This window comes from Prinia subflava, chromosome 5, assembly GCF_021018805.1.
Source record: "Prinia subflava isolate CZ2003 ecotype Zambia chromosome 5, Cam_Psub_1.2, whole genome shotgun sequence".
Lineage (NCBI taxonomy): Eukaryota > Metazoa > Chordata > Aves > Passeriformes > Cisticolidae > Prinia > Prinia subflava.
The window spans coordinates 42,664,842-42,692,263 of record NC_086251.1 but is presented as its reverse complement, the minus strand read 5'-3'; the positions used below and the strand labels follow the sequence as shown (position 1 = coordinate 42,692,263).

General features: G+C 40.5%; 1 protein-coding gene and 1 long non-coding RNA gene across 10 annotated transcripts in view; one reads left to right on the top strand and one right to left on the bottom strand.

The window, feature by feature from the left end:
• The window catches only part of LOC134551451 (uncharacterized), a 39,301-nt gene extending 19,625 nt beyond the window's left edge, over positions 1 to 19,676 (top strand). The window contains exons 2-4 of one of the 2 annotated variants that reach the window (XR_010080577.1): positions 13,364 to 13,476; positions 15,298 to 15,426; positions 18,747 to 19,666. This is a non-coding gene — a long non-coding RNA (uncharacterized LOC134551451). Of the gene's footprint in view, positions 1 to 13,363; positions 13,477 to 15,297 lie in introns of both variants that reach the window. The other variant, XR_010080576.1, reaches the window with a different exon arrangement.
• Positions 1 to 27,422, bottom strand: part of NRXN3 (neurexin 3) — a 906,050-nt gene that overhangs the window by 368,103 nt on the left and 510,525 nt on the right. The window lies entirely within an intron of this gene.

The following is a 27,422-nucleotide window of genomic DNA, read 5'->3' as shown; positions in this document are numbered from 1 at the left end:
ACCTTACACCTCTGAAACACAGCTAGTGCTGACTTCATTCCTGCTTTTAAGGACTCAATACTGTTTCCATCCAAGCTCTAGGACATCAAGACCAGAACACAAGAAATGTGTAATTCAGAGGTGACCTGAAGAAAAATTATCTTAGTAACTTCCCAAGCATCATACTGTGACTTTGGAGAAGAAAGAGGGATAGAAGAATGAGATGTCCCTTAGTCAATGCTTTGCTAAAGAGCTATCTCTCCCTTGTAAGAATAATTTTCTTCATTTGCTGCACATCCAGCTTCAGAAAAATCTAAGTGGCATCCTATTTACAAGGCCATCAAATTGAGAACAGATCCCAAGTGCCAGAAGCTCCTTGTTCCTCTGTGCACAGCATGACTGAAAGGTATATAGAGGAAATAATGAGTAAAGATGTTCCAAACATTGTAGCACGAAGACCATTACCAAAGGATCACAAGGTCTATTTACACTAATTTTTAACTCCTTGACTTTGGATTGTCCCCAGGCCTTTCATATTTGTTAAATAGGAAACAGCTTATACAAATATTTATATAGAGATAGATAGGTTTGTACAAACAGATATACAAATATATATACACACACATATAATAACCTATAGGCTTCTCTGAAACTTATTTAAAGTTTCAGTGAGTTCCTTTTGATTTAAAGAGATGCTACCATATCCATCGGCATTGCTGTTTTACATTTTTTATTGAACAAATCTAGAACTGAAAACTAGATTTCCTTCAAATTCCCCTACCTGCACGATGCCAGGAAATGAAAATGTCTGTCAGCAAAAGTAATGTGTTTAATACCATGCCAGCCCTAAACATCAGTAGAGATTTCTGTGTATTGCAGATAATTCTATCACCAAGCCATATTGCTCTGTGATGTGCTTTTATCTTTGCTGTAGGATAATATCAATATTTCAAGCACGAGCAAAAGAATGTTTTATGAGATTGATGTGGGAAAATACGGTGACAAGTACATAAAAAAGGGCAGAGAAAAATGCCAGGTAGTCATCATAAATGCCTTCCATTCCCACCAGAATTTGTCTAGTTTATCTAACTTTAATCAACAAGTAGAGGTCCACTGGGGCACCAGTGACTTTGATTACATTTTCAGTGCCAGAGAAGAACAGCAAGCAAAAGAAAGAAGAAAAAAGGAGGTAAGGGGATAGAGACTGTCACCTACATCGTAGAAGTTTAGACCTTTAGAGGCCAAAAAGGTATTTTTTTAAACTTTTAAATTAAATAAAAAAGAAATTATTTTTAAAAGAAGGAAATAGAATGGGGGGGGGGGGGGGGGAAAGTATTGAGCAATTTGCTGTACTGCACACATGCCTGATAAGGGCCAGATAATGCAGGGCAAAAATACTCAGGGAATAAACCCAGGATGCCCTGAGCAGGCAGCTCTTTGGGCACTGCTGCAGCCTGTGCATGGAAGTCCCCAGACAAGAAGTTAACCCTGTATGGCTCTGGCTGGGTGAATTATTCACCTCCTGCCTACCTCTGCAAAGGTAGACAAGGTAGGTTTTCTGAAGAAAAACTCTTAGTTACAGATACAATTATAGCAAGAGAGACGGTGCTTTTCCCCAGTACAGCTAATTAGCTACCTGTGCCCCACATTGGCATGAGATCTAAGCTTGTTTATATAAGCTTTGCAAGTAACTCTTCTGGCAAATCCACCAACACAGATCATTTGTCATATTGTCTTTTTTTTCCCTCTGGGGCTTGCAGTTCCTCCCAGTTTGACAACAGAACTGATGACTATTATTTAACCCCTTTCCACATTAACACTGCAGCTATTCAGCCAGACTGATTTGTTACTGTTGTTTGGTCTTAGGTACCTCCATATTAGTTTCTTGAACTGAGAACCCTTACAGGAAGCTGAGTTTCAGGAAAAGAGCAATTGGTGTCCTCTGCAATCAGTTTTAAAACTGTTCCAAGTCATTAAAATTGAGATAATCAAACCTACTAGTTCTGTAAATCTTGTCTGTTTAATGGGAAGCAAAAGGAAATCTCACAGCCCGATCGTCTCTAAAGTATCCTCCAGCCCTACTGTCCAACTCAGTGTTCTCCTGGGGACATTCAGATAGGTTTTACTCCATCTGTAACAGTGCTCATTTCAAACCAAATTTAATGAAATGCCTAAAAAACTCCTCAAAAATAACTCTCATAATAAGTACTGAACCTTTTATGATATTATATCATTACCAGATGGTAAACTCATCTGTTTCCCCAAATCCCTTACCAACTCCTTTTAAATACATAAATAAAGAGGGGGAGTTTCAGTGGATATTATTTCCCAATAAGTAGATCTGAGAGATTTTAATAAGAAATGCACTTCCAGGCTAAGAGGTATGAATTGTACACCAAAGAGAATGGTTTAATACACTCCTTAATGCTGTCATTAAAAATGTTACCAACATGATGGTTTTTACACATTTTAACATTTCTTAAGTGCTGGAAAAAGTGGTAGTGAGAACTGTATTTGTATATTACATAAATGTCAGAAGTGACGCTGGACTAGGCAGATGATAAACAGTTCCAACAGCATTCCCTCTCCCTGACCAAAGAAATATTACCTCAACAGAGGGATCCATGGATTTCCTCTGAGGGTGACTCTTAAAGAGAGTGCCTCTGCTGTATACCCCAACATTTCATGTGGAATAACACACACCTACCATGTCCTCACATCCTCTTGCTTCTATAAGCAGTGTGTTTTTTCAAAAGCTTTGACACATAGTTAAGGTATGTCGATAACAGCATTTGAAACAGGAGCAAGATGGACAGGATACTCTTATCTACCAGGGGACAACCCATGACCAGGAATCCTCTGCTGGGCAGAGGGTCATGCAAGAGACAATAATTTTGGAGAGGCCATCAGCAGCAACCACTGTAAGCTCTCTGTGCAAGGACCTAGGGAGACATCCTGAAGTATAGATAGATATACCTGTAACAGCACTGTAGCAGTAGTACCAAGGATGAAAATAACTTTTAGGAGAAGGAAAGGGTCCCTTCCTCAGCTATAGCCTTTCTAGCAGAACCTTGCCAGGAAAAAAACCCCTGAACTGTATAGCCTATGATCATACAGACATACTGTTGGGGATGCATCCTTCTGTTTCTTAAAAAGAGGTAGTGGAGGCCAGTAACTCAAAGACAGCAGCCCCCTTGAACTGGCAGCAGCCACGGCAAGCCACCCAAGTCTTGGTGCCTTTCCCTTTCCCAAAAGGCAGGAGGGAAGAAGTGGTATTTACTGTAAGCAATCAGGGATCCCCCTTGAGGGATTTACCTCCGCATGAGTCCATAACTGCAATACTAGCAAGATTTTGACTCTCATAGTCCTGAGGATGGAAAGATTGTCAGGTCCCATATGCGAATTTCCAGGAATTAATATGGGACTTAACTCTGAGGCATTGACTATAAAGGGGGAGGCAGAGGAAGTCATATTGCTCTGGTTTTATTTAGTCCAAAACGTAAGTCTTATTTTTGTGTTCCCCAAACCCCACCAGGCCTGTGATATAGGGCCCAGTCTATTCACACAGCATATATCCATTTAATGTATTCCTATGGACTCAGATTGACCAAGTGGTTCTAAGTCTTTGAGATACTGTTGCAAAAGGAGAGCTTTTGGACTTCTAAAATGCCATGTAAAATTAATGGTCTTTTAGTGTTCTGTAGCAGGTCTGTGCTAAATTGTGCAAGCTCTAGCAAAAAGTATTAACTTGTACATAAATGTTTTCTTCTGCTTTTTTATTCTTCCAATGAACAGGAAGTCCCTAGGGTCCTGTTAACTGAGAACAGTAAAGACTACTTGCACTTGTCAACAGAGACAGGTTTTACACCTAACAATAAAGTATTCTAGCACCTTATAATGTGTATTTGCTTTTAGCTCTATACCCTTTAAGAGAGATGCTGGCACTTCTACACATTCAGTGTGGGTAAATGGGGAACACCTGAAGCCACCCTGTGCCAGCTTTCTGGAGGACAGGGACTTTCCTTATTCCATTGTACAACATTATCTTCTTGAGGAGTCAGCACCTCCAAACAGTCAAACAATCCGAGTTTCTGAGCTGCTCTATCCTCCCCTCACCTCCCTCTCCACATGCCTCAGCTCTTCCCCCAGTGCTCCTTTGAATTCTCAGAAAACTGACCAGCATTTACCTAAATGTGTGAACAAGCAAATCTATTTTATTTACTTCAATGTAATGGGCTCTACAGAAATAAAATTGTTTTCCCTCCCAGGTATGAAAACATAGCACATTCAGTTATTCTTTACCTAACTAAGAAATAGCTGGACTATTGGTATAAACTAGGCTTAACCTAATGTCCAAAGACAGTACACTATTTAAAGCTGCTTCAGGAAAAATACAGTTAGTTTCTCGTAGCTGAGATAGGCTTTCCTCTTCAGCTTTTTTGCAGCTTTTCAAAACTAAAAAAACCTAATAACATTATTTCCTAGCTGGGTGCTATAAGCACTACATCAAAACTGTAAATTCTACAGAGTGAGGGCTAGCAGTTTTGTTTGGTTTTGGGTTTTGCTTTTTGTTTTTGTTTTAAAAACAAGTTTATTTTGGACTTAAAGGTGCATGTGTATAATTAAGAACTGCACTTGTGGATTTTCTTTGAGTGCTGACCCAGCTGAGCACTGCTTCTCAGCTCTGCACTGCTGCTCTGCCATTATGTCACAACTGATCTCGAACTCTTCCATCTGTGAGTTATTCATTGCCTCTCCTCATGTTCGTCTGCTGGCTATTTATAAATTAAACTCCACTATCACAGCAGTCACTAGTTTCCCTTAAAGAGGATCTAAATTTACAGAATAAAATGCTGAAATTGCACGAACACTCGCTACACAGGGGAAAAAAACTAATTCCCATCTTAGAAACAGCAGAGTTACTGTGAAATATCTGAAGTATTTCCACTGGGGTCTATTCTAAGTGTCACCATTTGATGCAGCCATTTTGGATTTTAGCAGGCATAAGGGCACAAACCAGCTTACCGAGAATCATTTGCACATATGCTGATAAAGTCCTGGCCTGCAACAGACTGAAAAAGCAATCACCAGTAGGCAGTTTAGCTTCTTGCAGCTTCAGAAAGCCCGTGCATAAGTGACTGGAGGCTGAAAATCCCTAGGTATCTTATAGCCATACTCTGTCAGAAATAAGCCCTTGGGACCAGATCCTCAGGTCTGTATTCCCATTGCCTTTGGGAAATCCTTCTAATTTATATCAGCTGAGGAATTGGCCTTTTTATGTGTAGTCTCCATAATTCTCTTCCTATGACACCTCAAATAAAATGAGAATGATAAAAGCTGAAAGCGTATGAGAGTGTGAAAAGGAAGCAAGTCTCTGCTCTGTCTCCTACCAGTAAAAACATGAAAAAGGCAGAGCTTGGAACAGTGGCTTCAGATCCACCTTGATACACAGAGAGCAAATCTGACCGAGGCAATGTCCAGAATTAGGAGCGCAACTCTTGATGCATTTTCTTATCTCTGCTATGCTTTCTTCCTGACCTTGGGTAAGTTGATTAACCTTTCTTTTCTAAGTTTCTCTAAAAGTGGTATGACTCTGCACCTCCCATAGAGGTTGTGGTGCTTAATTGGCCAGTGTCTCTCAAACACTTGAAGTGCTTTGCATGAAATACGTTGTGCAAGAGAAATAACTGAAGTCAATGGAGCTGTGACAGCGGACACCAGCTGAGGAACTTCCCCCTGGTGTTTAATAGGACAGAAGGAGCCTTAGTTAAAATGACAGGAAGCCGCAGAGGCGTTTGGTGGTAATAAGATCATAAATGAGTCAAAGGGGTTACTATTTGCTGTGGTAATACTCAGAATTTTTCATCTTCCAGGCATTTTATCAGCATCCATTAATTCTCAGGCCTCCCCTTAAACAGAGATCTGTAATATGTCCCCCATTACACAGATAAGAAAAATCAGGCAGATGAGTGATGTGACTTATCCACAGAACAAGATGTAAGAAATCGAATTTGAGCCCCTGGTTCCCAAGCCTATTCTGAGAGCTCCCTTTCTGCTGCTCTTTTGTTGTCTACATATTTCCTTATCTTTCTGTTTCAATTATGAAAACCCATCTCCTGCTGCTTTTTCTGCAAGCATCCTTGCCTAATTCCCTCTTAGATACTGCTCAGATGCTCTTCCATAAACTTCTCAAGCTTTCAGACAGAAAGCGAAGCTGGGGGTAATGCTGCTGGGCTGAGCAGCTCTCCTTGTCTTAACAGCCCCTTTTCCCAAGTGCCAAGATGTAACAGTATTTGCCCTTCCAAATATTTTTCCTGGTTCCCTACCAGTTCCCTGCAGCACCTGGCTGCTGCACTGCAACCTCTCTTCTCAGAAGCAGTTCTTATCAGAATTTGCTGGGACAAGGTCTGTTGCTCCAGACTGCCTACTGCTCATTGCTGGAAAAAAATTCATGACCTGCTTAAGCCCCTAGGGAAAATTATGGTCATTACTTCAGCTCTTGACGATTCTCCATTAGAGAATGCAAGGTTGAGCTTATGTTAGTGTGCCAGACAAATCCAGATTTTCCAAGGAGTCCAACCACAGCTGTTCTGCTCCTCACCCACCTCTGGAACGGGTGCCAGGCCAAGCTTTTGGGTGCTCAGCCTGACGAATAACCTCCAGGGACGTCTCCATAGACTAGTTTCTGTGCAGAGGGAATACATGAAATTGAATCAGTGTCCTACTTGAAAATACAAAAGTATCGGTGTGCTGGGATGCTGCTGTGCTGAAGTGTCCCAGCAGATGGAAATGCAACATGAAATGGGGCAAACTATTCAACTGTTATAATGTTATAAATCTACGAATATGCCAGAAAGCCAGACAATATCGTTTACTCTTTAATAAAGACTTCCACTGCTGCTTACAACAACTATGCTACAGCAATACTGGAGGTAATAACTCTTGCCTACTAGAGGTTTCTTTTCTTCTTATTTTTAAGTTATTTGCCCTAGATTTACACTCATAGTTCAGAAAGAAGAGGCTTGGCTATATTATCTCTACTTAACAAAAGCCCAAACTGGGACAAATGGGAAAATATAAAACATTACCCAATCAAAGCTCAGCACTTACTTGTGATAACACCACAATAAGCCACATTTGCACATGTTATTTTCTGGCTAGCTACAAAAGAAGCTGGCTTTTTTACCCTTAAAAAAAAACCCCAAACAAAACAAAAAACCAACAACAAACAAACAACAAACCCCAAGGAAACAAACAAACAAAAAAAGGAGCATTTTAATTCCCACAGAAGTGCAAATTTTGGTCCAGATGAAATTTGAAGGACTAAGAAAGCAAACTGAGTACATGACTGGGTGATAATTTGGTTTGGGATTTTTTCCACAAACAGAAAGGTCAAGAAGGATGCATATTTGCCCTTGCTGACACTTTAGTGCTTTGATGGTGACATAACACTTCATGTGCATCTATATTTTATACATTGAAGAGAGACAGCCCATCAGACACAAAAACTGTAAAGGTAAACTGTAAATTCTTCCAATCCAGATGAGATGGCAGTTACACTCATAAAAATAATTCTATGAAAAAAAGAAGTTACTCTTTCTTTCCTCTTCTGTGCTCTTTGCTTACTAAGATGTAGATTTTGAGGCTTTTGATTGATATGTTAGGTTCTTAACACACCAAATATCTTTTGTTACAATACAAGTGAACCCCCTAAAAATTTTAACTCTAAGTCAACAGATAGGGTTCACCTGGCAGGGACTCTGACTCCCTGTGTAACCTTAGTGAAATCTCTTGTCTTATATTACTCCAGTGGGAGCTATTACAGTCAATTCATTAATGTGCAAAAATGTGATTTAAGACCATCAGACAGAAAATCTTAAAGAAAAAGAACTGTCGTCACAGATATATATTAAATTATCTTATTGAAGTGAATGCTATACTATCTTTAATTACAAAGTTTTTTTTTAAACAAAAAGGTAGCTAGGCAGAGTCACACTATCTGATAACTAACGCAGCAGGGAGATCTGTGACAAGTAGACCCATAACAGCTAAAACTTCTGAGGCTTTCTGCAAAACTACAGGTGAAAGCAATGACATCTTTCATTTAGAGACTTGCTCAAAGCTCATCTCCTAATACTGTTTGTCTGCAAAAAAACCCCAAAAAACAAATAAAAAACAGAAGAGAGAAGGTAGCAATTACGAATGGGTAAAACATAAAAGATGACTGCTGTATGTGTGCAGGCATTGGGAAAAATTACTACTTTGTTTTTAGCAGAGAGATGACATTATCCCTGCAGCCAAACAGAACCCACACTGTAAATGCAATGTCCAAATATATTCAACAAGAAGAGGAGAGAAATCCAGCTGGATTAGAAACAGAGCCATTCATGAACTAATTGGGACAAAGAAGTTTTGCTAACAGCCTAGGTTGCATAGAGCAGCTTACCAGTCATTTAAAAGAGGTGGCAGCACCATTCCCATTTTGGGAGCTCTAGGAGGTTAGTGATGGGAATTACTCAGGATAACTGGGAAGCAGAGTGCTCACAAGCACAGGAGAGGTAGTCTCAGTTGGCACTGGGCTTTTTGGATACATTTAAGTGAAGGATACCCCTGTGCAGCCAAATGGAGAGACAATACTTCCCTGTTTGGAAATAGATTCTAGGATTTGATTTTTTCTTGGTAGCACAGATCTGGAATGATCTACAATGATCCAGTGGGCATATACCAAATAAAATGATGGCTCATTGAGTATATAAGCTTTTCACATTTGTACCTGCTTTTCTCTATGTGGTTGCAGGCTTGGAGGGAAGACTTTGACAGAAAAGAAAGAGAAAAAGATGAAGAAAAAAAAAGAAAGAAAAGAAAAAAAAGATAAAAAAGAAAAGAAAAAAAAAACCAGAAAAAGAAGGCCGCACAAGAGTCCAGGGGAAGTGGGGCAAAACTGTAATGAGAAAAAGGAATAAATAAATGGAAGTGGTATGTAAGCAGCACTTAAGTCTGTGTGAGGTTAACACCAAACGCTTACTCCAAGCTAAATAAATGTTGCCTGGGGACTGTGATTAGAACAGGCAGCTCAGGGGAGAAAGCAGCTTCTCAAAGCTGGAGCCAGGGGAAAGTTTTGGGAGCTCAGCAGTGTGGTGAGCATTTTTGAGCATTAGCTCCATCTGACCAAAGGGAACATGATGTTCACAATAAGGGTGAAAGCACTCCCCTACCACATCTATCTAATGCAGTGCCATCACGCTGCCAGCCTGTGCAGAGATGTCATGTCATTCTGTCACATTAACATCACAGAGTTTCAGAGCAACTGGAGATGTCACATGCCCTGTCCAAACTGACCAACTCGTGAAAACAGCTTGAAATGCCTCCTTCCCACGTTAGATGCGTGGGAAGCTCAAGACAAATGAGCAGGCAATTACATGCAGATCAAAATCCTCATTTGAATAATCTGCCTCTTGTAATACTTCTTTTTCAGAAGCAGGTATTGGATAAAACCACTCAGGCACAGCCCTCAGTCAGAGGTAGCCAAATTATCAATTTACTTCTTCTGATTCATATTATATTCTACCTGCAGGTACGTAATCAGGCTTTTATTCACCTAACTGCTTTATCCTCTAACAAGCAATTCATCTGAAGAGTTTCGACTGCAGGATTTCCACTGTAAGGATCTTTTTTTTACTGTTGGAGAAGGAACACTGCCTCAGTGAACATTTTTGCTCATTAAAAATAATTTCTTAGTGAGTTTGGCTGTAGTAGCTCTTCAGTCACATTAGAGACCCTGTTGCAGCATTAGTGCCAGAAAACATGCTAAAGACCAGCAGGGAAAATGAAAGGGAGAAAAGAAAACAAGAGGGTGGAAGGACAAGACAGATTGCTGCAAATTATAAGCAAGTGCAGACCTGCTGCTGCCCACTGAGGTACTGATTTTTCCAGCCCTGGGAAATGTGCTTGACCATAAAGTCAGACTGTACCCTCACTGGAATTTCTCACCTACTTACAAATACCGTTCTCTATGTATTTTCTCTCTTTTCTCACTCTCTTTCTGGCTTCCTTCCCTCTTCTATCATCCTTGGCTTTCTTCCTTTACTACCATATCTCCCGTGCTCACCAGGGATGCTTTGAAGCTTGCTTTAGCAACATAGACTCATTCCAGTCTTTAGGGAAATTTGGTACAGAGAGAGCCTGTAGTTTATATCAGCAAATTCGGTAACACAGGCACATTGCCCCAGAGAGATGGCATGTTCAGCTGCCAGTGAGTTTACTTCAGCTCCTTTCCTTCTGGAGCAGACAACTCCCTCCTCAGGAAGTCTTGTGTATATGTGTGGCATGGGGCAGGCCTGCAGCAGCCTGTTCTGTTACAGTATGTAACAAAAACTGACAACTTTCAGTGAAGCTCCCTCTTTTCAAATAAATAAGAGAACTGGCACAATCGGAAGGTGAAGAAAGATTATTTCAAGATGCAGAGCATGTTAATCTCCCTTCTCCTGACTTAAGCATAGGCACCAGTCAATGATTATTTCTAACATACCACGTAAATAATGAATCACATTATTCAGAGAAGTATCAACTCAAACAAATACAGAAAGAGGCAAGGTACTACTTTTCATTCTGTGGGACAATTTCACCTCCAAAGTAAGCTAAAAGCCTTCCTGAGACTCATCATCAGTCGAATACAGCTTTGTTTTAATAAAGTCAAAGTAGAGTCCCCTAGCATAAAAGTGCTAATTACTTCAGGGAATTAATGATCACATAATGGCATCTCTTTTTCTTTAAGTAGCAGAAACAGGAGGAGCTGCATAGCCTGTCTTGGACACAGGAAAAATGTGATTGGCCATTGTTCAGCCTAAGGGAACATACTAAAATAAAAAACTGCAGTGTTTGTTTAGAGAGGGAATACTGCTCTAACACAAAAAGAGCTCATATGCCAGAAACCTCCCTGCCTGAGGTGAAACAAGAGACATATAGCTACTGGGATTATCCTGCAGCAGGACAACTAGTGCTGCCGAAGGAATTAACTAGTTGAGACCTTCTAGATCTTTTCCATCTTTAGTGTTATTGAAAAGAGCTGTCCTGGTCACTGTGGCCATGTAATCTCCTAGGGAGACAAGGGAGTATAAATTTGGGCCTCCAGGCTTGAGTGGGTCATGTCAGTGTTCACTACTGACTCCTTTGTAGCTCTGCTGTGTCTCAGGAGTACTTTGATTCACTTCTAGCTTCCAGCTTCTGGCACTGGTAGGTGAGAAATGGCCCTCCCACCTGCTTTTAAACCCTGGGGAAATTCTGCAGTCTGTTTATCTCTAGTATCTGTTCAACTGGTGTAATTGGGTTGTTTCAGGATGGATGAAGCTGGAACTGAGAAATGGGTATCCATGAGTTACTGAAAGGAGAAAAATGTAAACAAAAACAAAGACTTGAAGTTAAAATCTTAGACACTCCCCTCTCTTCCAAAATCTCATCTGTAACATGTCAACAAAACAGATGGTATAGGAGTACGAAAGACTCTTTCCTCCTCAGACTAGTCCAGCAGTGATGATGATAATGCCAAGGGAGCATCTTTCACCAAGAAGGTGAAAAAATAGTTTTTCCATTCAAAAAAAGATAGAGTTAAACCAAAGAGAATGTGAAATGAGGAAGCCAGCATCTAACAACAGACAGGCTGAATTGAATTTATAAACAGATTTTATAGTTGTCAGGCTAGCACCCTCTCCAAGAAAGTATGCTTTATAAAGCACTTAAAGGAAAAATCTGTAGATGGCTACATAGAAAAGACAACCCCACAGGACTATATAAAAACCTCAGCGAGGATGCACTGGAACCCCCCTTTCTAAACAATTAATGGGACTAGTGTCAGCCCCTGAACACCTGAAGAGAAACAAGCATGAATTGTCAGCACTCATACAAGAAAAAGCCTCATGAGCACCTGTCACTCTTACCCATCCCTTACCAAGTGTAACAGGTGGCTTCTAGTGAGAGTTGCTGAAGACAAACAAATCACCAGCCCATTGGGTAACCATTGTACACTGGCCAAAATTCAAACTGTCTGATTCTGCCCCAGCATCACAAACATCACCACGCTGGCCAGGACTCATCCATCATCACTTAGGCCTTTATATGTGAGAGAGTCAGTCAGATGTCCTTCAGAGTCAATAGGGGTATTTCCAAGGTTGAATTGACCTGGTGTCTTTTAGGTGTCCATTTTAGAAAAGGAAGAGAGAGATGCCAAATTCACATACCCCAACACTGACCTTCAGAATGGAAATTCAAATTTTAGTGCATATCGACAAATAGACACATCCTTTACTGAACCCACTCTCAATCAAATAAATGAGAATGGAGGATTGAGATAGATATACATAAAATTCAAGTAGTATGAGCTAAAATGAAAGGTTACAGGAAGTCCTCTCTAGTGTCAAATGGGATGCTTGTGTGCCACAAAGATCAGCAATGGTAACATATTCCATCAGATGTTCCCCTGTATTGATGCCGACTGCCAGGAGAAAATGGGTACAGACTCCACACTATGCTCCACTAGGATGTTTGCTACAAAATTTAGCATACACACAAGGTAAGTAATGCAATAAGTAAACATAGAGGCTGGTTATTACATTAAATTCCATGACTGAAAGTAAAGACTAATTCCAATAAGTGATCATTAGAACTCCAGGACCAAGACTTCAGCCAGTGTACATTTTAAGCAAGTATTGACTCTGAGTACAGGGACTTAGTTTGGTAAAACCAGCTCTTCCTCAGGAATTCAATGAAGATAAGCTTGTTATCTGTGACTAATCAGAACAGTCTTTTAGGAAAAGGGAGAGTTTAATTACCTTAGTGTTCTACTCAGTAACTTTCCTAGACATACCACACAGTGAAAGATACGTGACAGTGTGGGTGCCAGAGTTTATATCATCATGAGCTTGGGACAGCCATGTTAGTCATGAGTTTGATTCCTGTCTGGTTCTTTTCTGAAGTGCATTAGCTGCTATGGAAACTGTATCATCATGGCTTTCTGACACCCAGATGAGCCTCATGCTGATGCTAAATGATGTATCATCTACGCAGAGCTCCAGATAGGTCTAACCTCAGCATATTAACTAATCCAGATCCATCACACACAATCTGAAATATATTTCCATACAAAGGAGGTAACTGACAAAAGTTTTGAAGTTTTTTTCCTACTCTTTCCCATTCCTGACCAGTAGTGGACTTCTCATACCCTATAATGCCATGAAAACAGCAAACTACTCAACATATAGCTGCAGTGATTGGCAGTGTGACATTTAGTTAAAGAAGCCTGAGAAAAACTTCCATGCTCCAGAAAGACTAGAATCTCTCTGATGAAGTACAACCACAATGTAATGAATTTAATTTTTAATGCTTCTTTCAGTCTTCCCTTTGAAAGGATTCTGCAAAAGATGCTACTTCAGTTGGATCAAGATATGTACAGAGAAGCCAGACTTTTACATCCTCAAGTTAAATGGTACTTACCAAAAGACTAAGGTACAAACAAAATGAGACTCTCTTCAGAAGGAAGGGAAAAAAAAAAAAAAGGAAAAAAAAAAAAAAAAGAGCAGTTTTCTTTAATTCAGAGGCCTATCAAATTCCATAATCTGAATGAAAAATTATCAGGGGAACAATGAAACAAGAACTTCTCTACTCAATTAAATCAATGGCTCATTCGTTCTTGTGTCTAAATGTGACAACTGCCAAACTTTCTGAGCAAGATGTAACCAATTCCCTTTCTGCTACTGCAATTCATTTCCATGCTACTGCACTATAATATGCACTGCTATATTCCTCCCAATGCCATTCTGCAACTTCGGATAGGACAATCAATTTGGAAAAGCTTCAAATGCTGCAAAATATTTACCAGATTTTAGAACACCTGGAAAACTATGAAATAATAATAAAAACAATTATGGTATATAATGTTTTTCCAACAGTGCGCTTGTGATTTATTTCACTTCCCCAGTCTTCTGTAACTACAGAATAAATTATGAGATATCACAAGGAAAGCAACTATCCTGATCTCTCATGCAAGCCCAGAAATGTCTGAAATGCCTTTGCTTTAGCAACCAATTCTACACCACTGTGGAGACCCAAAAGACTTCAAAAATCTCAGTGAAGCTTCTAAACAGGAAGCTTGAAAATTTCAAATTTTAACATTGGTCATAGTACTCAACCTCCAAAAGCGTTATTTTTGGTCTTTATTTCAAGAAGCAGGAAATGCTCTCAGTATCTCATTGAAGATGTATGCCTCAGTTTACCAATTAATTCTGAACAGCAACCTCCTGTGACCAAAGATTCTTTTCCCCCCTGAAACAGTATAGTCAAATTACATATTAGTAATTAATCCACAGTAAATTAGAGTTGATTGATTAAAGTCTACTGCTCTGCAGAAATAAAATTAACTGGAAACCATCCTGTAGCTATCAACTTTTAACAAAAAACAGTCAGAGAAGTCTGAATGTGAAATACCACCTGAGCTGCATATTGCAGTGGAGAAACAAGGACTTGCGCTCCCCCTGCAATAAATAGTTGCAATGCTCCATGTTTGGAGAAATGAAGATGAACCACAACACAATAGGCATGTGCATGCTTTCATTTTTATTTCTCAGCTAGAAAATATCCAATGCTGCCTTTGAAATTGCCAGCAATCTATCATTCTTTGACAAGGCTGTTCTTTCTACTATTAGATGTTAAGCAGAACCAAAAAGGAGTCTCTGGTGGGGTCTTACACATCTTTGGCCTTGCTACAGCCCAGGGGAGCTTCACTGCTTTCCCCTGAACAGTACTCAAGGCCAATGGCTGAGCACTAAGAATTAAAATCCCCAAAAGACTGTAAAAAGGTTGGAGGCACAGCATGCCTATGTATCTGTGACAGATGGTTACTACGGCTCTGTGACCACACAAACAATTTTCAGTCAGATCACCAGATACTTTGTTTACCTTGGACTTTTACAACTAGGAGGAGGCAAGGGTACATTCTTCAGGAGACTGGTGAGCTAATTACAAAGGGTTTCAGCCTTTCAGTTTGTATGCATTCAAAAAATATCAGGCCTTTCCTGTAGATCTCTACATAGTGGCTTTAAGACAAATTTAAATTGTCTTGCCTTACTTAGTTAGTTTTTTATATAACATAGATGTAGTCCACTCATACCTGTTAGTCAAAATCTAAAGCCATTCCAGTAGATCTTTTCCATACCTTACTAATGAATCCACCAACCTAAAATAAAGTCAGTTTATCAATAATTTTGCTTAGTAGTGATCACTGCTTTGAAGATGCTTCCATGGTCTGTTAACTTTAATCTCCTATTTCAGGGCAAAGTGCCACCACACTGCAGTATTTGCATTGCACTCCGTGGGCCTAAGACAATATTGTGATGCCTGGGTGCTGCAGGCTGGCCTTTCAATGTGGATAATCCTGAGCAACCCTGCAGCAAACCTAGGGTGAGTGAATCTATTTCTGCCTGCATCTCTCAGTATCCCACTGCTGTGTGGTGCTCACAGGGCTGGGAACAAAGTCTACAGAGATAATGGCTGCAATTTGCAAGGGCTTCTCTTTGTTTCACTGTCTGAGCTTGCTTGCTGAGGCGGCACTAATTGCAGAACAAGGCTTCAGCTCAAGGGGCCTCACAAGCAGAGCTGCTTGCTCCTGAAGCTTAATTCCCTGATTCGTGACCTTGGAACAGCAGGGACGGGGGAGAAGAGGGAACACAGATCCGACAGTTGTTGCAGTGAGGATGGCAGAATGGCCTGAGGGCTCAAGACATAGATCCTGTTCTCAGCTCTGTTTTCTACTGGATGTCAGCTGTGGACATCTCACAAGATCTTTCCTTGGACTTAAGTTTGTCTCATAATGGCGATGATCAGGCGCGTTGAGATATTTGGAAGACAGAAAATGCAAAAACATTTTGTAGGATCTTGCTATTAAATATAGGACTAGACAAACACCTCCAAATTTTGTTATTATTCAGGTAGATAAATATAGAGCTGGTTGCACTGAGTCCCTTCTGTGTTTTCCTTCTGTGAATATTATAGCAAGTGACACATAATGTGGAATAAGAAGGAAAAAAAAAAAAAAAAAGGAAAAAGGGATAAAAAGAATAATTTTAAACTTGTATGAGAAACTGTTCAAAAAAAGATTTTTTGATTGTGTTAGCTCATTTGCATTTGAGAACTGACTTGTTTTACAGGAAAAACACAATATGATCTTATTGTAAAAATAATAGCAATAAACTCCCCTAATTATAAAGTCCATTGAACTTTCTTGTAGCCAAATCCCTGAGTATCTTCCTCCTATGTGGCATCTGAAGAATCTTCTTTTCTCTTCAAAGATCTAGAATTCTGTGTACCACTATAAAAGTAATTTAAATCACACCAAATTTTCATAGGCAACTAAAGACAGGGATGGTAGTAGGAGCCACTTTTAGGATACAAACTTGTCGTAGTTGCTGGGGGAGGTGAATTTTTTCAGGGAAAGGTAAGCAGGCTAATTAGTAATTAGCTTTCTGCTGGCACCTGGATTAGTCACTCGGAGGTTTGGACACGCCTCTGAGGACACAAAGAGTTAAAAGCAGGACCCCCAAGGGGGTTCGGTCTCTTTTGGATCCCGGTTTCAGCAGAGAGACGTCTCAGGCCTCCTTCCCCTGCCCAGCCACGAGGCTGGGTGGGGGAGGGGAAACACGTGGTCGGCTCAGGTAAGCCGGAGCCCTGGGGGGGAGAAGAGAGGAGACAGGACTGGAACTGAACTGCCCTGTCTAAGATGGAAGGGTAGAAAACTGTGGAAGTGCCTTTTGTTTGTGCTCACCCCCTCTTCCCCCCAAACTCCGGGAGAAGGTGCCCAGCCACGTGGGGGTTGCCGAGCCTGGGAGTGCCTGTGTCTGCACCCTGCCGAGAAAAAACTGTTAACCCTTGCTTGGCAGAAAGAAACTTTTCTTAGACATTGATTCTCATGACTAGTGATTTTAGAAAAAAGGAGAAAGAAGCGGCCTGGGACCGAGGTGATAAAGCACGATTGGAAGGAACCCGATGGGCAAAGAATGAGAGGAGTAGCTTTTTGAGCTGGACTTTTCTTGCATAATGTCAGCCATGGACTGAACTTGAGTCTCTGTTGAACATAAACTGCATTTTTGGGTGGATACAGCTGCCCTTGCTTTTGCTACAGTGACTGGCACTTGAAGAGTAGAGCGAGCAGAGAAGAGAGGGGGAAGGTGAGGTGGCGCCCTCTGCCCTCAGGGCAGACCTGCTCCTGGAACCCCGGCCCCTGGGTAAAAAGGGGAGAGCTTGGCATGCAAGTATCCTTAAAAGAGCCCTGTATGCAGTTTTCAGACTATGGACAGCGGTGAGAGCGCTGGACATAGGAAAAAGAGAGAGTCACCCTGGCAGACTTCTCCGGGCAGTGCCACAGGTGACATGGGAACACATAAGGGGTGGACCCGTGTTTTCTGAGGAACAGTCTGTAGTGCGAGAGAGACTCCTCTCTCCCTTGCTAAATTAAAGATTAGTTTTTTTGAGTGGTGATTGTTTAATCTAAAACCCAAAGGTTGGTCTGTGAAGAGTGATGTGTGGGGAGGTAGAAACTGAGAGAAGAAATGTTCCAAGAAGTTTTTATTTCTGTCTCTGTGTGTGTTTAAGAGTATTTCTGTCCCTGTTCTTATGTAATGTAATAAAGTTTTAGTGAGTTTTTTTTTGTTTTCAAGATTTAAGCCTGCTCTGCTCTGTTCCTGATCACATCCCACAGTAGCTGTTAGAGAAAAAAAACATATTCATGAGTGCATTAACATCTGGCCAGTGCCAACCCATGACAAAACTGAACAGGGAAATCACATCACAAAAGCTTAAAGAGAACAGTGCTAATGGGAGAGATGAGTGGGAGTAATTCTTCCCAGTGAAGGTGGCTCTGCAAAATGGTGTCCCCACTGTCTCTGCAAAAGGGCAAATGAAGGACACTTTGAGCCTTCCAGCTCCACAAACCCAGAATCACAGAGCCAATAGGAGGACTTCTTTCCTGACACCAGACTACGCCAAGGACAGCTCCAGCACTGCTATGCCAGAACAGCCAAGACATCCCATGTGCAAGACAGGGCAGACAAAGGCACCATCTCCAGATGGTGCCATTCTGCAGGGCAGAAAGAAGACTCTAACTCCAAATAAAACCAGGTCAAACTTCCACATACTGTTCTTTTGGTTTGGTCCTCTCCAGCCTCATCTATGCTCTCTGCTTATGACACGTGGAAAAATTGGTAATTACATGGCACATGCCCCTAACTTGATGAATTGTATGCCCAGAACCCCAGTATCTGCAGTAGTGTCTGTCTTCTAAAGACAAAGGAGAAGCTAAATGACCTCCCCATGCTTCTGACAGGAAAAAAAAAAAAAGAAGAAAAAAAAAAAAAAAGCCAGCACAAAGGAAAAGCAAAACTCATGCGGTACAGTTTGTCCTCTAGGCAATTTTTAAGGTCAGTCTCAACAAGCAACACATAAGAAAGGCTGATTTTTAGAGACTCAAGCTGAACCCCAAAATGTCATTGTGCACCTTGTTGGGGGGGGGAAGTTTGCTTGCTTTTTTCACTAATAGCTTCAACTTCCCCCACCAGGACTGATGGGAGAATTATATTCACTTCATAGTAAGCAGAAGTCAAATTTCAAAGCAGTTTTACTTCAATAGAGGCACAAATAGAGGTGGGGATAGGAGAAGATGCTGAGGTGAGAAACACTATGTTCAAATAACACAAAAATAATGTCCAGTCTTACTTCTTTTCTTTCAGATTTGCTATAAACCTTGCAGAGATTAAAATAATAGCAATAGAACTCCAAAGAAAATAGACAAGAAAAAGCGATACACAAGTACTAAACAAGTACAGAATGACCACACTATGACCAAGGGGCCAGAAAGAGACATGGACTTCTGATTTTTAATCCTGAACCTGCCACATCTTTGCAAGTTCATCTTCAGCAAACCATTTATAGGTCCTATATGTCCCTTCCAATCCCTTTCATAATTTATAAAAGGGACAAAAGCCTCAAGTTCTTCATACACGAAGTTCTGTACATGACCAGGGTGTTATATTACTATTAACCCATATAACCCAAATAAACAAATCCCAAGTCCTCTTAAAAATAAGGAGTGTAAGAGTGGGCTATGATGCTGGAAATATTCATAATAAGATATTTTAAGGATATTAATTTATGGATCAGTTTTCTCCTATACAGCATTGGTACAGATTAAAAATCTTCATGGAATACAGAGAGTCTTGGCAGTAAGCTTCAAGAGCACCTAATAAAAGAGCCCAAATTTCAAGTGTTCCTGAAATGACAGTTTGTTCATTGTGTCCCACTGGCATCTCCTGATACCATCTCACTTTTTTTTACTGTATTTCACTTGATAGAAAGAATCCTTGTAAATCGAAACAGAAGCACATTTAGAGCAGTTAGTGCACCCAAATTAAATAACCTCCCTTCCCTCTTATTTGCAAAGACATGCATATTTTTATCTTCAAGTGTTTCTATTCTACAAATTTGACCAAGAAAATCTGTAGCCTGACAATGCAGCATTGGCATCTCCTGCTGAAGGAAACCAGTTCCTCCCTGACATCTTCAGTGACTACTAAATGGTTTTTCCTATCATCTGTCAATGTTTACATTATATAGGAAAATATAATAATAATAATACATTACATAATAACACATAGGCAATAAATAATAGCACATAATAATGTAGCATATAACAATATATAACTATGTTACATTAGAAATAAAAGCAATACTACTAACTTGAACTGTGGCATGAGAATCAATTGAAGATGTAAAATTATTGCAGAATTTGCACTCCATGCTTAATATTCAGATGACCAATATTGAACAGTAAAGAAAATTTCAGTACCAGAGCTGCTTCTCATGAATAGATAAGACTTCATCTAGATATCTAGAAAAGCACATTAGACTTCTGGATCCCCTCATAGACATACACCAGCAGTTCTACTGGACAGGTGTGGGCTTAGCAAACACATTGGACCTGTCTGGCCACACTGACTGCATGCTCAGAGCTGTTGAAGGCAAACACATCAATCACCTTCTGTTCAACACAGATACTGCCTCCATTATTAGGGCTTCAAGCTGTTGAAGGGAAAGATTACTTTCGTCTTTTCTTGCATTTCTCTATTTAATGTCAGGTTTTTTTGAGATACTTGCTTAAATAGCAAGTTACCACAGATTGAGTGCTCATTACTGTCTCAGTTTCAGCACGGTCAGTGTGCTGTGGCCACAGCAGTTTACCTTGGCTGGAACTATCACCTTACTCTGTGTTGTCCCTGTCTGGTGATCATCTCTACTTTCATCTCCCAACTTGATTTTAAAATAGCATCTCTTTGGGAAAGCAACGATATCTGTCTGTAACATGTTTTAGCCATTGAGTAGCATAAGGCAGCTGCAATATGAATAGAGAAAAAGTTGGTAAAAATTAAAAGAGAGCGCTCCACTGGCCATGGCAGTGAGCGTTAAAACCCTAAATTGTTCAGCTTGATGCATGCCACAGAGGAATCAATTTCTCAGCAATGAAGTTCACATTGCAGTGTGAAGAATTTTGGAGCAAACACTGTTGGCAGTGGTCCACCTAGAAGGTACCAGTCACTTTATTATATAAGGACCAAAGATAAAATTAGATTAAGAACAATGTGTAGCATCTTGTAGCGCACAATGACTCACATTCACACGAGGCTGTCAAGCTGGAAAACAGCCATGGAGAGTGTAAAAAACAAGGCTGCAGTAAAAAGTACATCTCCAGATTCTTTTGCTGAAAATACAAATAAAACTAAAGAGCTAGGGGCACATTAGTGATCTCCAACTTACTGCTGTAGGCCACAGAAACTCATGAGCCATAGCAGATAAATAATAATTCCTCCTTCCCCAAACATTGTAAATCAGTAAACAGAGGGAATTCATGGGGAAAATTATGACAAAAGAAAGACTAAATATCCCTAAGAGGAGTCTCAGGAGAAACTACTCAGAAGGTGAAACCCTTTCCTGTAATGACATTTCAGCTCACACAGAGACTCCAGGCTGCCTTAATCATACATTCCAGTTTAGCAGAGACTGGAAAATGCAGGATTCTGTGCAATTTTACCACTCAGAAACAGTGTATCATTCTCATTGTGGTACACACAGAATGAGAGAGATGAGTAGATCTGTCTGGCTGCAAACATCTGTTCTCCTCCCTCATTTCAACTTCTAACAAAGGAAGCAACATTGCTGGTCCTCCCTTCAGTGCATTCTCTCTCTGTGTAACTGTAGCACAGCCTTGCTCATTAACTCACAGAACCACAGAAAGACAGATCATTTTTTGTTTCCAGTCTGGTTTTATCAGCTTGAGTCCATAACAACTCATGTCTTATAATTCATCAGAAAATGGTCCTTAAAACAATTGCTGGGTCCTGACTGATGTCAATGCCTACAGCAAATATTGTCAGGAGGCACTTCCCAGGCACTGTCAACACCTCTCAGTGAGCATGTTCAGAAGCTGTCTCCCAACAACTGTGAAGAGCTGTCAAATTATGTGGTCTGATGCTAGCACCCAGCTGCTGTCACCTGGTCAAAGCCACTTCCTGAACCTGTGATCCAGGTCACTTGTCTGTACTGGTGGAACATGAGTAAAGTCACAATGCAATTTGGCTTCCACAACAGCTAAACATGATCCCTATAACCTCATCTCACAACCAGCAAGTACATTACTCTGTACTGTGCCCTAGGATAGCAGGGAATCCATGCAACACCTGGGAGTTACAGCACTGTGTACCAGTGAACATGAATTATCCAGCAGTTTTATCTAAGTCAGCAAGTAAAAGTATCACCAGTGAAACAAGGTGGATCTCACTGCCATGAGGTTTTACCTCTGCCATATTCAGGTGAAAATTCCATTCTTAAGATATCTCTTCTCCCTTGGTGCACCTTCTTTTCTATGATTCACTGTAAGCATCACTTCACACTCTTTGATTTCAAATAATCATCTCATCCCTACTTTGTCACAAATTAGTCAAATTGTACACATTTAGTTTGTTCATTTAAATCCACATGCAACTGTTTGGCTCCCTTAGGAGATGTACGAAGCAAAGAATGCTTTTAGTGAAAGAAGAAAATGACAGATTGTCCCTCAATGTGTCTGTGTATATATACACACACACACACATACACTGTATGTTCTGGCACATGGTAGGGTGTATTTACTGGATGAGGCCATATGTTTGAAGAACTAGAACAGAGGAAAAAAGCCAGTTTCTGAATGTTATATGTCTAGTTTACATATTGTCAAATATATTCTAAATATATGGGAAACACAGTTCATGAGATTCATAATTGGTAGAAAATAGGCAGCCATATATAAAGATCAGTGAGTGTTCAGGAGTCAGATTTACAAAGAACGAAGGTAGAGCACTTCTAATCTGAATGACAACTTATCACTTCTCCTGCCTTTTCAGCTTAATAAAAAACTCTCATAAAAATCTGAGCATGCCAAATGTAGCAGAAGCAATAACATAATCCTTGCATCATGTGTGGATTTACTGGAGTACATTTCCACTTCCAGTGGTGGAATTACTGAGTGCTCTAATCATGTAATACAAATATGTCTATAGAATTCTTGATGCTTTGTGTGCAATGGATGTTCAATGGATGAAAACACTGAGAGTTAAAAGGCCTTTTCTACCCAAAAGAAACCAGCATAACAAGAAGAATTAGCTGAGTGCTGGAAAATAAAGCAAGATAAATTACGAGAAAACAGCACTCAATAAATCCCAATGACTTTGAATATGTAGATTACACTTGTAATCAGAAGAAATCCAAATTTTTAGAGTGAGTTACCTACATCTATGCTTTCATATCCTTTGTTACTTGTTGTTTTGAGGCTTCTTATATTCCTTTCTTATGTCATCATGGGTCAGAAATAGCCACATTTTGTGACACTTCGTTTTCACCAGAGTTTAAACTGAAAGAGATGAGTCTAGTTCTTCAACAGCAACAGCCAAAGGCTATGGCCACAATTACTTGCACCCATTTATCTACATCAAGTTGTGCCTTGTGAACTCATCCTTTAAACAAAGACTTGGGAAAATAGTGCCCCTGGGGAAATATGAGACAGGAACTGGATCTCCTCTTCTGGATGTTTTGGTGTGTAGAGAATTAGACATATTCTTTTCAACATATGCAGAACCTTGTTTGGAACCTCCTAATGTACTGAATTTCATAGCACCATTGTGAAAGTACCAGCTCTCTGATTTTGGAACGTTACTCCATTAATTAGACAGCTGTGAATACTTCAGGTTACTAGAGAACAATTAAAATCATTTTAGCCTAGCAAACTATCACAGAATCACAGAGTAAGGTAAGTTGGGAGGAACCCACAAGGATCACTGAGTCAAACTCCCAGCCCTGCACAGCACCATCCCCAAGAACCACACCATGTGCCTGAGAGTATTGTCCAAATGCTTCTGGAACTCTGTCAGGCTTCATACTGTGACCACTTCCCTGAAGAGCCTTTTCCAGTGCCCAGCCTGGGTGAAAAACCTCCTCCTAATATTCAACCTAAACCTCCACTGACACAGCTTCAGGCCATTCCCTCAGGTCCTGCCACTGGTTACCCTAGAGAAGAGAGCAGTGTCTGGCTCTCCTCTTCCTGTCATGAGGAAGCTGTGTCTCCTCTCAGGCTCTTCTTCTCCGGGCTGAACAGACCAAGTGACCTCAGCCACTGTTCATATGGCTTCCCCTAAATGTCCTTCACCATGGTTGTGGCCCTCCTTTAGATGTGTCCCAATAGCTCAATGTCTTTTTTAAATTGTGGTGCCCAAAACTGCACACAGTGTTCAAGTAGAGGCTGTCCCAGCTCAGAGCAGAGCCCCTCCCTTGCCCAGCTGGCCATGCTGGGCCTGATGCCCCCCAGGAGAGGGTTGGCCCTCCTGGCAGTCTGGCTGTGAACTATGTCAATAAAGGACTTGATTGTACATCAAATCACAATCTTCTCTTCAAAAATGTCCCAACATCACAGGTGCTTTAGTAAGTGAACCTAAACCCAAGGATCTTTGTGAACAGATTAACTCTGCTTCTTTAATGGAAACCCATTCTCACATCATGATAGCGCTAGGAATCAATTATACAATGTACTTCAGTATACTTCAATTAACTGCTGCCTACAAAATCTCTGTAGATTTGGCAGGCCTCATTTCCCATTCCCCAGCCGCTGAACCATTGTGAAACCTAAAATCTCTTCCTATTTCAGTGCCTCAGTTCCACTTCCTTTCAAATATGAGGATGATGACGTCAGTATCTACCTCAGAGGGATTCTGAGGATTAATTCTCAGATGACTTGAAATTATCTGAACTGTGATATGTGGGTAGAAACTATGTATTATTAGCAGATGTTGTTATTACAGTGAAAACTTCTACATTTTAAAATCTCACATTTTTATGTGAAAGAAAAAAGAAAGATAAACACCTCTTGGTTTCTGCATCAGGACTTAGATTTTCATTTGATTTTAACCTTCAAGATTCTTTTAACTTTATTGTGCAAAGAAAGAAGATTGAGAGCAGGGACTGGAGAAGCATCTGAAATTCAGAGGGATTCTCTTTTCTGTCTTCCTTCTTAATAGCTTCTTTAGACCTGCAGTACTGACCCCTGTTACCCATCAGTATGGCATTCTGCCCCATTGGTTACAAGTGGGCTGAGAAAGCACAGTCTCCAGCCAGCAAAGGCAGGACTTGATACCTAATGTGAAACCAGCAGCAACAATGACAGGACAAAAGGACTTTGACAGAGAAAGATTGATAGTGGCAAATGGAGAAGTGTCACAAAGCCAACCTTATGCTTGCCAAACTCCAAAGCCACATTTTTCATCTGTGGCACTTTTTCCCTGGTGCAGGCTGCTTGTCAATGGGACTAGTTCAAGTGTTCAGCAGGTGAGGAGATGTGGAGGTGAAGAAGTAAAGACATCATTCTTCCTTACTCACTTCAGAAAGGGGGAAATGAAAATATGAAAGAATCAACCACTGTACAGTCTTGATTAATTACAGGCTTGTCAGTGACAGTGAAAGCCAGAGGACAGTGAATCTTATTGCTATATACACACACAGCAAATACAAGTTCCCTGAGAACTATCAGTTCAATGAGGCAAGCATTAGTGTCTGGATCCTGAATTCCTGCAGGCTGAAAACACAGACCTGCACAACCATCCAGCCTCTCCTCACTGCACACTGCTGCTCTGGGCCTCAGAGCTTTTTGCTTGGCAAATCTCATGGTCTGACAGCAGCTTTGGCCTTACCATAAGCAACAGTTGCACATGCAGTTACCAATACGCACATTGCATCTACAGAGAACAATTCTGTTGTGTAAAACTGGAAAGGTTGCAGAGGATTTAAATACTTCCAAAGTGCAAATCACAGAAAATTGTCATTTTTTTTAAGTGATATCTATCCTCAAAGTAGATAAAGACTTTGTTTGGAAAACCTATCTTTATTGCCAAAGAGACCAATACCTGGTCTCTCCTTACATGTTACTTAAAATAATTTAGAGTGTAACTATGGATCTTATACCATGTACACTTAGTATTCAAGAAAAAATACTGAGTTATCCTTCCCTGATTTCAAACCTTGTAAACTCAACCTCTGACCTAAAGCCTACATGCTTTCAGCTCATTTATCATCTGAAATAAAGAATGTACTTTTGGATTTCACAATCAATCCAATAAAAACCTTTAAGCCATGAAAGATGATGCCTCTCTCTTCTCTGAAAGTTCTGCTGACTTTAATAAAAGTGAAAAATATTTAAAATGTATATTAATTTCTACATCCTGCAGTCATAATTCTGCAGTCGCAAAGGGTTAAAAATGTGCTTATTATTATTTGAACAAATAGGCTTGATATCATATTCCAACAAGTTTCAATCACTGTGGCAGCTACTGAAAACCATTTGTCCCACGTTCGTTAATAGTAAAATCAAGTGGTTGAGGGGGGATTAGAGCCACTGATGACAACTACAGTTAAAATAAGGTCACTTTCCCAGTACACACTAACCATGAGCCTCTGCAGCACCCAGAATAAAGACTCTGACACAGAGGACCTGTACTGTGTTCCCAGAGGACCTGGGAACAATTTTTTTACACAGTCCCTGAAAGAAGGAAGATTTTCTTAGCTTAAAGACAAGTATTCAAAAGTCTTAATAGCTGCAGGGGGTCTAAAAAGCAGACATAGCAACATGGTCTCTCTCAATCTCCTCCCATCCTGTCATCTCCACCTGAGAAGTTAGGCATGAGAACATCCAAACAGTGAGCTCTGCATACATCCAGCACAGCAAAGTTGGTAGCACTTCTGGGCACACATGAGGGCAGGGTAGAAGACCTCCTAGTAAAATTTCACCAGAAAATGCAGATACAGTGTCCCAGGCAACCATGCTGCCTAAGCAGAGTTTTCAGTACCTTTTAAGCTGTACTTCTACCACCAGAGTGCTTTTGTGGATACCAACCACAACCTTTTGCCATGGAGACTTTCATCCCTCTGTTAGCAGAATATTTCACAACCTTCAAATGTATGTATCCTCCCAAAATGTGAAGGAAATAACTGATGTCACACTATGGTATGTCCTGAAACTGAAGTGGTGGATGGAGGAACATCTTTCAGAAAGCCATGAAGCAGCTGTATCCAAGCTGCACTAGAGTCCAAAGCAGCACATCTGGAAAGCACTGTGTCTCTGCTGAGAGGCAGAGACCAACAGCTGTACATGGATAACACAACACTGCTAGGAGGAGAACAGCCTTTATCTCTGCACGGACCTGTTCCACACATTACAGACATGACTCGTGGAGCTGGGCCAGTGCACCCTGCACCATGCTCAGCTGTGTAGCACAGAAAGAACTGCTCAAGGTCACTTTATTCATCTACAGGAAGTATGGAAAATGTGCAAAACCTAGACTCCTAAAAATGGCATCACTTTCATCTCCCTGCTCCCCCCTGCTCTGATTACCGTGTTAAAAATGGTCCCATCTCTTCAAAACATAAACACTGTCACCCTCAAAGCATGCATGCTTTCTTAGGAAAAATGAGTCATTTTCTAAGTAAAGGTAAACTTCAGAATCTTTTAAATGTCTTCATGCAAACATTAAATACCTGTTTTATCAGGGTTTCTCACTAAGCAGGTGGTTCAAATTCCAGAGAAGGAAAACTGTATAGATATGTACCTTTTTAAAAATGGTTTAATTTCACCACGTTCTAAATTGCAGCTCAAGGTGCAGAAAATATGTACTACTACTAGGGCCTGTCTTTTCCCTGACACACTTTATTCATTGATCCCACATAATGAAAGCCAGCTTGAAAGACTGTTCTATTTTGCATTCGTTTTTCGTGTTCACTGGCTCTCAGCATCCTTCACTGCAGCTGGTGCCTCAGTTAAGCTCCACAGATCTGCCTCC